Source organism: Phaethon aethereus (assembly GCF_964289735.1).
Source record: "Phaethon aethereus genome assembly, chromosome: 4".
Lineage (NCBI taxonomy): Eukaryota > Metazoa > Chordata > Aves > Phaethontiformes > Phaethontidae > Phaethon > Phaethon aethereus.
This window is the reverse complement of record NC_138578.1, coordinates 39182833-39198699: the sequence shown is the minus strand read 5'-3', so window position 1 is coordinate 39198699 and position 15867 is coordinate 39182833.

Below are 15867 nucleotides of genomic sequence, written 5' to 3'. Positions count from 1 at the left end.
AAATTTGATTGTTAACAGTTGGAAAGACTAAATGGCTTAAAACCATTTTTTGTTAAAATAAAGCTATCTAACAGTCTTCTTGTTTTGTAGCTACAACTACTTACAACTCTTCTTCCCATTTTTCCTCACAAGATTCTAGTGAATCTTGACAACAGCAGAAGTTTTAGCTGCCCCATTTTCCCATCATTAGACTTTCCCAGTTTGTTCTCTTCATGTTCCAGTGTCACTCAGTGCTCAGTTAGTGGGAAAACAGCTTTCTCTGGTGATGTTAGAGAAACAATCTTTCTGTGGAGGGGAGGGAGCTGTTGGAAATAAAAAGAAAAAAAATGTCATGGAAATATGAAATTAATTAGTAGATACCTGAAATAATGAACTTGAATGCAGCATTATCAGCACAGAAAATAGTTCATATTACCTAAACACTTAATTTAGCTGATCTAAAGTCTTTCCGTAGTCAAGAGAAAGAAGGTCCTTCCTTGTGCAATTCAGAGCATTTAAGTGAGATGCTATAAATCACCCACCAAATTAGCCTTTTTCTCCTCAGTGAAGGCAGAGAGAACAGTGTTACTAGCTGGTTAATTCAGCTGTCCACAGCTGGTAGTGGTGAGTCATCCTTCACTTCAACTGTAAGAATACGTACTGAAGAGGAGGCGGATTATGGAACTTAATGGTGGAAGAGGATTCACAGATTAAAGAGATTGACAGAGCTGAGGCTACTGGATACTTAAAAGATTTCCTCACGGACACATCTGTAAAGCATAGGCTGCTCTACGCTGGCAGCCTTATTAGGGGCACATACAGGGAACAGTCCCTGCCATTACTGTATTTTCAGATTATGTGGGAGAACCCAAATGCATATGGCTGGTCTCTGCTGATTTTGCAAAGCAATGAAAGGTCGAGAATTACTCTGGGTTTATTCTGTGGTCCCTGGACCTACCTGGAATAGCAGCAGCATTTAGGTGCAGTGAATAATTGGTGACTTGCCTAACTACGTAGCAACAGAGTAGTACTGCTCCCTGTCATCTCCTTAAGGTCTGAGAGCTAGATTTCACAGAAAATACAGATATCTAATGTTTGATCTCCTTGCCACTGTCATAACAGAATTTGACAGCAGCCAGTCGTGTAAGCTTTCATTCTTATTTTTCTTTAACTGTAGCATGTTGGTTCTTCATTTTAGGCATCTGTGGAAATAAGTATTATACATTATACTGAAGCACTGCAGAAAACTTTACCACACTGTGGAGGCATGTGTGCTTAACATTGTTATTTTATGTCATTAACAACTATTAACCAAGAAGAAACAAAAAATAGTCATCTTCCTTTTAATAATTGTTTTGAGAGCAGAAAATTCACACTGCAAGACCATGAAGCCTCCTGTAATATTATTGTTATTTTTGATACAAGATTAAATTTTAATAAAAGAAGTGTAACACATCTCTCAGATATTCATTTTTAATGTAATTAAACCCATAGGAGATGTATGCCTTCAGTCGTAACTACAATTTCCTATTACAGTAATGACATTCTTGCTAGTAACAGAGAAGATACTATTAATACATTGTAATTGTGTCACAGAATATCATTCATGTGCAAATCAATTTGCTTGAATCCAGTAAAAATACATTTATGGTTGGAATGTCACTAATTTAACGTTGAACATATATATAAGATCTTTCTCCCAAAAAATCAATGTCTAATTTTCTTGTGGAAACAGCAGGGGCTACTGATTAACTACAGACTCTCATTTCCTGACAATATATTGCTCTAGCTCCGGAGGAAGAGTTCTTTTTTTCTTGCAGGCATTATTTCAGTTATTTAGGAACTTCTTTTAGCTGACATGAGCTCCTGAGGAAAAGATTCTGTCTGACTTGTATACACTATTTTGAACCGACAACACTGCTTTCATTTGGGACAAGGAGGCACTGATGAATTAGAGAAGACTACTCAAAAAGGGTTTCCTCTCCCACTCACTATACCTCCCTGCCTTCCACTCCAACTTCAAGCTTCAGGCTACTTACCCAAGACTAGCTTCGGGTGAGTTCCCATCTTACCAAGCACTGCTGTAATTCTCTATTAGCCATGACAACATTTTGCGGAGTCGCATCCTACCAATGGAGCATGTCAGCATGTAGCAGCATGATGTTGTAGACTATCAGAAGGCACTGTGGACAAATAGGAGCAGATTTATAATGAAAACTACTTGATCCTGAGGACCTGACATCCACACCAGGCATGGTTAGCGTTTGTCTGTTTATTGACTTTGGACTAGCTCTCATCATCTTTTCCCCATGAACAGAACATCCATCTGTGGCTGGTGAACATAAGGCAGCTCCCAGGGCATTGCTGCCAGTGTTTCACCCAAGAGGAATCCCGTTCATTAACTCTGAGATTGCTCCAGGATGCAAACCAAAGTACAGTAGCTGGGGATGGTCAGCAGATTGACTTAAAAAGCACACCCCGATATGCACTAAACACGCTAACATCAGCTTAGCCCTTGAACACAGAATCACAGAATCACTAAGGTTGGAAAGCACCTTCAAGATCATCAAGTCCAACCATCAACCCAACACCACTATGCCCACTAAACCATGTCCCGAAGTGCCACATCTACACGGTTTTTTAATACTTCCAGTGATGGTGAATCCAACACCTCCCTGGGCAGCCTGCTCCAATGCTTGACCGCTCTCTCAGTAAAGAAATTTTTCCTAATATCCAGGCTAAACCTCCCCTGGCGCAACTTGAGGCCATTTAACTAACTATTGCTAGTGACTTGGGAGAACAGACCATCACCCACACTGAACTCCCTCCTACTAAAGATGCATTTATGCTTCTGCCCACTAGCTTTTGTTCAAATCCAGAACTCAATATTAGATTCGCTTTCAGTAAAGCGTTGTCTTTTTATGTATATATTTTTATAACAATACAAGCTACAAAGGAGTCTGTTCTGAATTGAATCTCTTGGATGCTGTCACACAATTAATACTGGATAATAAGCATTTGACAGTTTCACGATAGAGATCCTTTTTCAAAAGGGAAATCTAAGTTAAATCACTGCCAGTCAATGCTGATACATGACAGCAGAAGGATACTTATGCCATTTTTCATTGTAAATACATTTTCCAATGGAATGTTATGCTTGCATAACTCAGGAAAATATGTCCCTATACTAATAGCCTGCATATGCAGTCAACTCAGTCTCTGTCTACAGAAACACTAGATCCTTGCAGTCAGTCATCCGTTCCAACACAGCAAGGGCTGGGCTGTTCAGATCAGTTAGTTATCTCAGTTATCAGAGGTTTCTAGGTCACCTTGGACACATTTAAGCAGTAAAGCCTGCGGAAACAATGGAACTTGTAGTGTTGCAATATCATCACAACAAAGCTCAGCTAATGTAGCGTTCAGTATTTCAGTATTCTAAAATCAAAGTTTGATTTAGAATATCAGAACATACATAGCAAAATACCAGTCAGGAAAGTTTCTTGGCTGGTAGAAATAATTTCAGGAAAGACTAGAAAGAGAGAGGTTCACATCACAGAACAGCTGGTGTCTGAGGTAGTTACTTTGGATGGAAAAATTTTTACAACTCAGTTTATTTGCCCCTACCTTGTGTCCAAGGATAGTCTACACATGCTCACTGCAGTGCCAGACACCTATCATAGATCCATGCCCTTTTGGTGACCAGGTGGGATACCTTCTGGCACCTCCAATAAATGCTGATGCATGCCCACCTGAACTGAGCTGCAAGAGTGAGAGCTCTTCTGGACAGAGATCCTGAATCTAAAAGTTAGTCATCTAAGCTTACATCATAGAGAACCAGGGTTTGAACCAGCTGTCTGAATGGAGAGCAGACCCAGGCAATTACTCAGTAAACAATAATGTTAATACTGAATAATTTAATCTCCCTACCTAACTATTTGGAGTTAGGTTACGTCATTATTTTTCAGTAAAACTGTACAATACATAGAATCCACTTCTGTGTAGAATGTGAACCTGTGATATTATCACTAATCACTATATTAGATAACATAGATCACAAAGAACCCAAAACTATATGAGATTAGTTTTGAACTAAACGCAAAAGGAACTAGAGATGGTACTAGCCGCTGTACCATATGCTCCATGTTACAGAGCAGGTGTAAGCTTTTTAATGCGTGACTTACCTCTATTAACTGTGCATTTGAAATCTTAGAGAAAGAGGTGAAGTTTCGATTGCCTAAGTAGCAATGTATAAAAACGGTGCATTCCTTGAATACGCATCCTTAAACTACACTTGGGTCGTAGCGTTCGCTGCATGCGATTCTCCCCCATGCAGCCGGCTCCCGATGTAAGCAGATGATCTGCAGTTACTGCAAGTCACCACGCTGGGGAGACTGCTCACCACCAGCACGCTCAAGGCAAAGCAGCTGTTTAAGAGCAGCTAAAGAAAAGGAAATTACTAAAGCCTTAGAGAAACTGAAACAAAAATAAACCAGCTTTCCAACTCGTCATCACATTCCTATAACTTGTCATTATGCTTCACATTCTGAAAGCAAAAAGCTGCCCTCCCTCCCCTGAGATAGTCAAGAAGAATAGAAAACAATGGGCCAGAACTCTGTCCAAATAAAATGATTTTCAGACTTGAATTCTAGCTCTGTGTTTATATTACAAATATCACTAAGCTTCATATTCCAAGAAGGATTGTTAACGCTATATTAACTGGTCTTAAAAGCGAGCTTGTGTGCTGTGGTTCATTTGTGTTGCAGTAAAACAAAGCCTCATTCTGTCTAAAAGCACATATATTTATACGAAGATTTAAAAAACCAAGCATCTTAGGGATGAATGGAATTACCTGTAGCATTAGAGGAGATGTGTTAGTTAAGATCAAGCTTGGAACTTGTACATGCATATGTACAGATATACATGTGTACACACACACACAGATGCAAAAAAGAAATTGCTACTTCACCTTTTGAAAACTCAAAGGCCCTAGTGAAGGAGAATAAATTTCAACTGCACACAAACCCACTCAAAAGCATTAAATTCTTCTTCACCTTTCCTAGTTCAGGCAACCGCTATGTTACGTGTTAGAAAAGTAGCCTATTCTCACCATAGCACTTCTGTAAAATACCAAATCTAGCCATCACCTGCCCCTCTCGAGCATAACTGCAACAACATCCTCCAGCTGAATCTCCTTAGGGCTAACGAAAGAAAACACAGATCCTCCACCCTGGACTTCAAGGTGCGAAGGTGCATGGGGGCAGATTTAATTAAATTTAGCATTATTTTCGTCACACAATGAGTCGAGAGTCACTTTCATGAGCCATTTGCTCCCCTCCTTTACATTCTTATGTAAGCGGCATCAGGAATTCCTCTCTGCTGAAGGGAAGCTGAGCCACTTGCCTCTGTATTAACAACATAACTTCAGTTTATGCCTAGGACAAACACCATAGATGGAATCACAAGTCCACTGAGGCTTTCTTGGTGAATACATACACAGAGTACAAGTATGTTGTCACATGCACACGCAGACAGCTTAAGTAAAATACAAGGAAAGAGCACAGATAAAATATAAGGAAAGTAGCTAGACTTATGTTAGCCTGCATCACCAGAATTTGCATTTAATGTCTAAATGAAGAAAACAAACACCATGTTTAATCTTCTGAAGCCTCCAGCACCAAATTGTCCCCTCCCTCTCTCACTCTTCTTTGAAGATCCACTTGCAGCGTCGCATCATTTATAGAAAAGGCTGTTGTAATGAACGGCTTAGCTGCAGTGTGAGTGTGGCGTCGTCCAGAGCGGCATTTGACAAGACTTGGAAGCAAGCAGGCTCTGTCATACAGACAGAAACCCTACGTTCCCCGGCAAACCTGGCTGCCCGGGCCTGGGGACGGGGCCGAAAACTGCGTGAGGTGGCAGGACCAGTGAGGTGCCGCACGTTCCCATACATCAAGGAATCAGCCAGCACCATCCGAGGTAACAGAAGCTGGGAGGGTAAGGAATGACAGGATGAGTGAAGGCTGCGGTTGCCAAAATGGGATCACTCTGCTCTGCGCCACTCCCCTTCCTGGCCACGTGTATTGCTTTTGCTTCTCTGTGTCACCACTCGCTATGGGAAACTGATCCAGCAACATTTTTTTCCCTGAAGTTGTTTCCAGCCATATCAGTTTCTATATCTGGCATATTGAATGCCTGTGCTAGCACAGTGGGAACGGCTTGCGAAAGATGGGGCTGCCCGTCGCAAAGGCAGCTGATGCTTGGGTTGGCTTAACGCTGTGGAGCTGCACGCTGCGGGGGGGAGGACACAGAGAGAAACCAGCAGAGAAAAATAATTTTGCAAATGAAAAAGAAACTCACACTCAAATGTTTTCCATTTAAAATGTCTAATAACTCTGCAGAAAGGGTGCACTGCTTTAAGCCCTATTTTGGATGTGTGAAACTTGTCATGTGAGAAGTCCTTTCTTCTTAAAATAGAACAATTTCTCTTCAATTATTTAATACCATCACAGGGTATTACACTATCCAACATTAAGATAATGACTGTAAGAAGGATACTGTTTGAAGGTGGAAGGTTTCTCAGGCTTGTGAATGAATCTGCTAATACACATCACTTTGAAACAGAACTACAGCGTATTTTTAAACCTGCGTGTGACCGTTTTGCAGCGGCAACACATTCTCAGCTTCCATGTACACCTCACAAGCCGTGCACACGACGAGATATACCCTGTGTACTGAAGATACCTGAAGTTTGACTGACGTTATTCCACAAACCTATTCCTTGGATATATGTCTGAATGATTATCCATTCCCAATTCAAAGAAAATGTATGATAATAAAATTCCTGAATAAATTCTAGGAATACCAAGGAGGAGAAAAACCCAGATAAAATAAAAGCACCCTCATTTTCTCATTTCTTTATTCTTTTATTTTAGTGGATAGCTATCCCACTAAAACAGACTATTTTTCTATCCTTAAAGTAGGTTATAGTCGACAGATACAAGTACGTGAAGTTTCCTATTATACAATGAATCTGTTGCAATAATAAGTACCAGCTGGATCTATCCCCAACAGCAATAACAGCATGTAGAGCATGATTATAATGTGACAGATTGTGGAACAGAAAAGACGGTTTCACTTGTAATAACGCCCTTATGTTAATACAGTAACAGAAGAGCGAGTTTTGCTTGTACACAGTGCTTGTAGCAAGGCCCTTATGCTAGTACAGTAAATTATTTTAAAGGTAAATCCTCTGAAAATATTGCCTGTGAACATTTTTTAGGAGCTTGATTACACATGCACATACGGGAAAACGTGGGCCCGCTGCCCCCAGGGGGCAATATGGGTCCAGTCCTGTTCAACATCTTCAGTCGCGGCCTGGGTGACGGGGCAGAGTGTACCCTCAGCAGGTTTGCTGATGACACAGAACTGGGAGGAGTGGCTGGTATGCAGGCAAATTGTGCTGCCATCCAGAGGGACCTTAACAGGCTGGAGAAATGGGGTGACAGGAACTTCATGAAGTTCAATGAGGGTAAGTGCAAAGTCCTGCACCTGTGGAGGAACAACCCCATGCACCAGTGTATGCTGGGGGCTACCTAAGTGGGAAGCAGCTTTGCAGAAAAGGAGCTGGGGGTCCTGTTGGACACCAAGTTGATCATAAGCCAGCAATGCGCACTTGCAGTAAAGAAGGATAACAGATTCTTGGGCTGCATTAGAAGGAGTGTTGCCAGCAGGTTGAGGGAGCTGATTCTTCCCAGCTGCTCAGCACTGGTGAGGCCACACCAGGAGTGCTGTGCCGAGTTCTGGGCTCCCTAGTACAAGAGAGACATGGACAAACTGAAGAAAGCCCAGTGAAGAGCCACTAAGATGATTAAGGGACTGGAGCATCTTTCCTATGAGGAAGGGCTGAGAGAGCTGTGGCTGTTTTTCCTATGATTTTATGTTCAGCCTGGAGAAGAGAAGGCTCAGGATGGATCTTATTCATGTGTACAAATACCTGGAGGGAGGTTGTAAAGCAGAAAGAGAAAGGCTCTTTTCAGTGGTTCCCAGTGACAGGACCAGAGGCAATGGGCACAAACTGAAACACAGGAGGCTCCATCTGAACACAAGGAAATGCTTTTTTACTGTAAGGGTGACTGAGCACTGGAATAGGTTGCCCAGAGAGGTGGTAGAATCTTCCTCCTTGGAGATACTCAAAAGCCATCTAGACATGGTCCTAGGCAACTGGCTGTAGGTGGCCCTGCTTGAGCAGGCGGGTTTGACCAGGTGACCTCCAGAGGTCCCTTCCAACCTCAGCCATTCTGTGATTCTGCGAAAACTTAGACAAGCTACGCCTTGCAAGCGCTACATACTTTTAGCAGGCAAGAACATGTACACAGGCAAAGCTAAACATCACGCACAAGTATTTGGCAAGCAGAGATGCAGAAAACCATTCCAAATGTCAAGTAGCTTGGAGGCAGGTCTATGTTCAGCAATGAGGGTAAATGCAAACAGTTTAAATTATTTGACAAGGAAAGTTTTTGTTTAAATCCCTCATGAACCGAATTTGTTTCCTTTCTAGGCCTTCCAAAAGCTGTTCTGCTGAACAGCATTTACAATTGATTTTGAGATCTTTAGAGCTATTCTAGCTTTTTTGACAGATTTTGAAGTTGTCTGTTTAGCCATAGCTGTTGGTACCTTCCAGAGCAAAGTATTTTTTGTCTTGCTATTTGCAACACTTAAAAAGTCACTGTTCCTATGTGTCTCCCACTACTGAAAATTATTTGCAAATCAAGTTTTTTCTGTTAAAGGCAATGACCGAGTAGTCAAGTGGAACACCAGCTTGGGAGCAAAGCTAGTGGGAACATTAGTCTGTTTGCCAAATGTCTGCATACCAGCCCTCATCCAAGATGGCCTGCTGACCACCAAGAAACATTCAGTGTCACACTTGTTGCTGACAGAGCAAGTTGAAAACAGGCACCTGCTGTCAGCTTTCATGATTTTGTTTTTCTAAACAAGGTTCACAGCATTTGGTGCATGTTTTTTCCAAAAAGATCCAGTGCCCAGATTTTTGCTTCCCAGCTCTGATATTATAATAAAGCAGCTTGAAACATGCTTCTTCATAGTATGTTTTACAGAAGGCAACTGCTCCCCCAAGCATTTAGTTATTACTGAAGAAAATCCATAAATTTTGATAACCCTAACGATGTGTTTAAGACACTACTGTACATTACTGAATAATCAAAATTTTCTACACTATATTGTACTCACCTACAGCTCCCATCTTTCTGAAATGTGACAGCATCCCTGGGATGTCTAACTAGTGTTCTTCTAATGTATAGAAAATTGTAGATTATTGGGCTTCAAATGTCCATGCAGGAAACAAAGATTTAAAAAAAAAAAAAAAAAAAATCAAGTATTTTATTGCCCACTCTTCCTCTCAGTTGCTGTCCTGTTTTTAGGTTGTATTTTGATCCTGGTGCAGTAACAGCACCTGACATAGATCCCTACAATGACCAAAAAGTTCAAACAGTATATGGCCCGCAGTTGCACAGTAATGGATTTATTAATGAACAGAAAGTCAATGTAACTGAAATAAGTTTGGAGGGACAAATATTTCATTCCAGAAAAGAGGCCTCAGTTCTAAAGATTACTTATGAGCTAGTGACTGTGTTTTCCCATGATAGGAGTACATCTTTGATGCAATAAGGTTTGGACGCACACACGGAGGTTCCTGTAAATCCTTGCAAAGAGCAATGTCACTTACTCACTCATCTCAGGTCACAGGCTTCGTCTTCGGAGTAACAGTCTCCAAATGTAAACAGGATACATGGGCTCTCAGAACTTGGGTTTGAAGGTGGACTACTCAAAATGGAATAATAAAGATGTTGAGGTTGGATTCTTTGTTTATAACAGCTTAAGTAGGATTACGCAGTTTAGAGCATCACATTCTCAACTCTTCTGTTCTCCTTGGACATGCTAACCATTGCCAAGAACTCGGGGCTGGCTCATGATCACTACATACTTCTAAAAAAAACCAACCCAACAAGGATAAAGAAAAAAATAAACCAAAAAATCCCCTACAATTCCATCATCTCTGAAATTTACTCGACAGCAAATGGTACTTCTTCAATATACAAGTGGTTACCATGTGTGGATAGCATGCCATTTTCTAAAATCCAGCTGTTCTTCTAGTCTTGTTCCTACCTTAAGAGGAGATTCGATTTTCTTTACAAAACTATTACTGTAAAATCGAAAGATTTTGCAACGATTCTTTAGGGGAAAAGAAACAAAGCGAAAAAAAAAAGCTAAGAAATAATCTCAGGATTTTTTAGGCAGAGACATGCAACATTTTCACAAGCAGAAAAACCAAAATAAACTTTTCAGGCCTCCCCAGAAGTGGTGCAGTACCGCACAATCAGCACACGAGGCCTCTGGCACACGCAGACACTCATCCCTCAGCCTTTCCTCATACAGAGTTCACTGAGCGCATTTCGCAGGCTAGCTTTGAAGTGTGGGACCTCTCCCCAAAACAGCTAGGACCACGGAAGCAAGGTATCAAGCCCTTAAGCTGCAAGTTTTGCAGAAAAGAAAGGGAAAGCTGACTTTTAAAAAAAGCATTATTATAAAAAACACGGGAAGTATTGCCACACTTCAGCTGTAGGCACACAGGGACACCTTCAGAGCAGTCATGCTCTCATTGCTCGTAGTCCTTCAGCTGCCTTACTTACTTCTAGTCTGACTGTACACAACTATATCGTCTATTTAGAATATTAGCATGCTCCTCTTGGAGCACATCACAATACTCAGGGACAATTTGTATCAGGAATTTTAGGAATACAACCTTCATTTCCCCACTCCTCTTTGTGACTTTTTTTTAAACAAAATTTCTCCATGCTTTGTTATCCCATACATATTATTCTCCAGATGTTTTCTAGATGTCTTAAAACGGTAACATGTATTTTGGGTACAGGTAAGAACCTGATCTTCTGTCTCCATGTAGATTATCATAGAATAGAAGCATAGAATAGTTTGGTTTAGAAGGTCATCTAGCCCAACTCCACCAGTGCATGATCACTGCAGCCCAGGCTGCCTCCAATCTTGATGTCACCAATTAGCTCACTTGCATTGGTGACCATCAGGTCCAGTATCACATCCCCTCTGGTAGGGCTGTTTAGGGCTTAGGAAGTTATCCTCAGTGCATTCCAGGAGTCTCCTGGATGGCCCACAGCTCACCGTGCTATTTTTCCAGCAGATGTGGGGGTGGTTGAAGTCCCCCAGCAGGACGAAAGCCTGCAAGCACGATGCCTCCTGTAGCTGGAGTAAGAAAGCTTGGTCAATAGGCACCCCTTGATCAGGCAGCCTGTAGTAGACACCAACCACAAGGTTCCCTTTGTTGCCTTGGTCTCTAATTCTTACCCATAAGCTTTCAAGCTGCTTGTGGCTATTCTTCAGAGACAGCTCTTCACACTCTAGCCATTTCTAGATGCAGAGGGCAATGCCTCTGCCCTTCTCTCCTCGCCCGTCCCTCCAAACAGCCTGTAGCCATCGATAGCCTCACTCCAGTTTGGGGATCCGTCCCACCAAGTTTCAGTATGGCAACCAGGTCATAGCTTTCTAGCAGCACGCTGGCTTCCAGCTCCTGTTTGTTGGTCGTGCTGTGTGCATTGGTGTAGAGGCACTTCCGCTGGGCTGTCAGCCACATCACCTTTTTAGAACACCACCCCTTAATTTCTTCGAGGTATTTTACTGGTATTTCCGTGCTGGCTCCTATTACCACAGGAGCTCCTGGCTCATCCCCGTAAGACTTCAAGCATGCTTCAGTGTAGCCAGCACATGTCAGAGCAACAAGCTGAGGGCCCTCGTTAGCACCACATCCCTCTAGCACTAATGGGCAGTGAAAGTCTTGCAAAACTAAATGCATTCAAGACCTTTTTGTGTGTATTATCCATGCTATGCATACTTGTGGTTTGGCCAGAATGTGAGTATACCTAAAAGATTACTGAGAGAAGGTCAGATCAGTGTGATAATCCATTCTGTGGTTTGGACTAATTACCGTCCTTGTACACTTTTCTCCTTGGAATGAAACATGCCATTTTGTAACGAAAAGTTGGAAGTGCAAAGGTCATTGTTTGTGACAGGTAAAAGGTGAAGATTGAAGTAAGTGTTACATTTGTTCACATTCTCTAGACCACTACACCCATAGCAGTCTTAGTCATTCTATCACTATTTTTCTTCCTTAAGTATGGATGAAGTAAGAGGTCAATAAATTTAATTGAACTCTCATCTTTGAAAGACACCATTTCTGTAATAAGAATAAATGCTATGTCATCAACATGCAGTATTTTATTAAGTACATATTTTTAGCAGATTTGTGAAAGGTATTGATTGGGTACATCTGGTCAATTCCATGTTTCTAAAATCCCAGCACATCTCATTTATAAAATAACATTTCAGGTGAAAGAAGGTGACCTTCACTCAGCAAGTAGTGATTTTTAAACTGTTTAAGCGTGCATCTATAATTTAAGAAATCTGCAGAGAAGTGGGCTTTTCTTTTTTTTTCTTTTTAACCTTGGCAATGCAGAGCATGCATCGAGAAAGAAAAAAATTTTGTTAGGGAAACAAGAGTTATCCACTGATATTCTTTCATAAATGCATACTGCCTTTTTCAAAGGGTCCCCAGTCTAAATTAAGCATCCGAATTTGATGTCGTAAGTGAAGGTAAACAGTGGGGAGGATTGGAATGAAGGGCAGATCGTGCTGTTACAGTGCAGTGAAAGCTCACATATGAAACAAATATTGGCATAGGTTAAATTTACAAAGACTTCAAGATATATAGCTGAAGGGAGAAGGAAAGCAGTAAAATAACATATAAAACATTAACCTACAAACCCCAACCTCCCAAACAGCAGCAACAGCAATTTATTTGACAATCCTAGGTGAGTAATCAAAACGCCACTGATCACTCGGCTAAGTCAGCTTTATGCCCTTGTCTCCACAAGGACACAAGGCAGGCAGGATTCAACAGGGCACTGAAAGTGGGACAGCCACAAGAGAGCTTTCAGCTCATGATGCCACAGGAACTCGAACTACTGTCAAGTAGCTCGTTCGGATGAAGGGGGGACATGACCACTTCCAGCAGGCCAGCAATTTGCATTCTTCCCCTTTTATTTATGTGTGCCTTTAATTTATGCACACTTTCAGAGCATCAGAAATCTGCAGAAGCTCATGCTTCAACTACGATGCTGTTTTGTAGTGAGCCACGACAACAGGCAACCTTCATAAATGCCCATAGGGACTGAGGGCAGGACCTTCTCAGCTACAGAGCGCAACTAAACTGGGGCTTTCTGCTGTGGAAGAAGTACATAGCAAATCGTGTAGCCATTGGGATGGCTAGATGGTTAGAACGAAATACGATACAGATCTACATCTCAATGAAACGGTGTTAGAACTGAAACACTGGATAATACAGCTGCAATATCAGGGAGCAGGAGGGGGCAATTAAAGGTAGGTCATCTAATAGAAAGGAGTGTAAGTTTTGCTTATAGGAACATTGTTAAAAACCATAATATTATTGGTTTTCCACTCATTAGAAATAAGCAAGTTTCTTCACCGTATAAAGTGTTGAGAGTGCCGACTACATACCTAGATAGTCAGGCGGTTCTCCACTTGGCAAAGACTGGAAGTAAGGACTAAGGACAGCCTGGTAGCTATCTGCAGCAGACACTGTTGCAAATCCGTGCTACTCGGTTTCTCAACCACAAAAATAACTCCTTTAGGAACATCTTGTCAGGACAAGCAGTATCGTTACATGGTAAGGAAGATTGTTTTAAGACAATAATCAGCAAACAAGACATTACGGTAAAGGCTGCTGGGAGAAACCTTAAGTTCTTCAGGCACCTGTGAATTGCATGAAGAATTCTAACAGTACAAGCTAGGACTTCTCAAGATACAGGAAAATCAACATTTTCTTTCATAGCCATCTGTCCGCATGCTGAGATGCATCTTCAAGAGAAAATGTCCTGCTTGTTGGCCAAAGACACCAACTGCTGCAAATGAAAACATACTGAAGAAAAGCCCGTCTTAAGTGTCAAGTGTATCTTGTGCATATAGCATCACTGTGCTTCAAAACAAGAAAAAGAAATTGTTTGTGACACTTAGACTAGCACCAGATGTAAAGAGGGAAAGAATATCAGCACATCAGCAGGCAGCAAATGCATTCAGCTGTAATGATTTCTTTAGCAGTATGCAGAAGAAGAAAGTGAAATTTCAGCCAAAGCTATTCAAATTACAAGGACACAATCATCAGGACAACACTGCAACCAAGGACAAGCTTACAACTAAGAAAGGAATAAAGGCTGACACTGCAGTTACTACAAAACCACTGCATGCTCCTGATTTCGGTAAAAATATGCAAATTCAGAAACCTCAATGACCCTAAACCTGAAATAAAAGATTCAAATAATAGTTAAGCAAGTAAAAAAATAAACCAAAAAAGTATTAAGACCAAACAATGTAGTGTGACATCCCAGCAGCTTAGAGGTCTGCAAGGATTTAAAAAGACGCAGAGTGTGCAACACCTGCCCCAGGAAGAACTCATTGCACTCAAAGAAAAAAAAAAGATAAACTAGATAAAAAATTAGACTAGATATTAGGAAAAAATTCTTTACGGAGAGAGTGGTCAAGCATTGGAACAGGCTGCCCAGAGAGGTGGTGGTGTCACCATCACTGGAAGTATTCAAAAAACGTGTAGATGTGGCACTTCAGGATATAGTTTAGTGGGCATGGTGGTGTTGGGTTAATGGTTGGACTTGATGACCTTAAAGGTCTTTTCCAACCTTAATGATTCTGTGAAATCCTGGAAAACAAAGGCAAAATTGTTGAAATTGGACACTTAAACACCAGATCAGTAGTTGTAAAGACGCCAAAACAACGTCTCCATCAGATCCAAGCAATTTAAAGAAACACTAAACTAACTCATTCCGTTAGTGATAATTATAGACAGTATCATTTGACTGAATAGAGTAACGCACTCTCTGCAAGTGGACCAACATTTTGAAAACTATATTTGTGCACAGTGTAACCAGATGTGCAAATAGGCCTTTAAGGGAGCCTTGCCCACAAGTGATGACATTTTTATGTCCCTAATGCAAAGATAACGAGATGGAAGCTACAGCCACAACCTTCAAATGCCTGCCAGAAATACCTGGGGAAGTGAAATAAAAATTGGCTGCAGTAATACCTACAGGACACTTGCTGACCTCTGCAAGCCTTAGCCTAAACCCCTAAAGGAAGAGGGTGATACTGCCTAAAGACATTACTTCAGCTATTCAGAAACTATCAGAATTTGGAAACTACTCCGTACTAACTGAAACTGCAACATTACATCTCATTTACGTGCCACAGGAAAAGAAGTAGGATCTATCCAATGGACGACTCAACCCCAGGTAGCTCTGCAGCATAAGCAACCAGGAACTGGAAACAATCTTCAATGCATCACAGAAGATGCGGGGAGATTTCAAAAACATTAAATAAACTTGTGACATGCCAGTTGGAAAAGACCCAAACACAAAGTTACACCAAAAAAGAGCGCCTATGCTTACCATTCTGGAAAGCCAGCCATTTGAGGAGCAAGTGCCAGAATAGAGACATCCCAACCAACCGAACGCTGTAACACGCAAAGCGGAGGTACTTCAGTCCTGTACAGGTCGTTAACAACAGCTCTCCAACAATGTTTTGGAAAGAAACATGTTTTTATAGAAAATGCATATTGGTCAAACATGATTTAAAGCAGCAGAAATGTGATTTAAAAAAAAAAAGAGTCAGATAGACTAGGTCCTTTTAATTACACACCAGACCCCTCTACCTTGTAAGATTGCTGTTTGGATTTGAGAAGTCTGGTCAGAACCACCACCC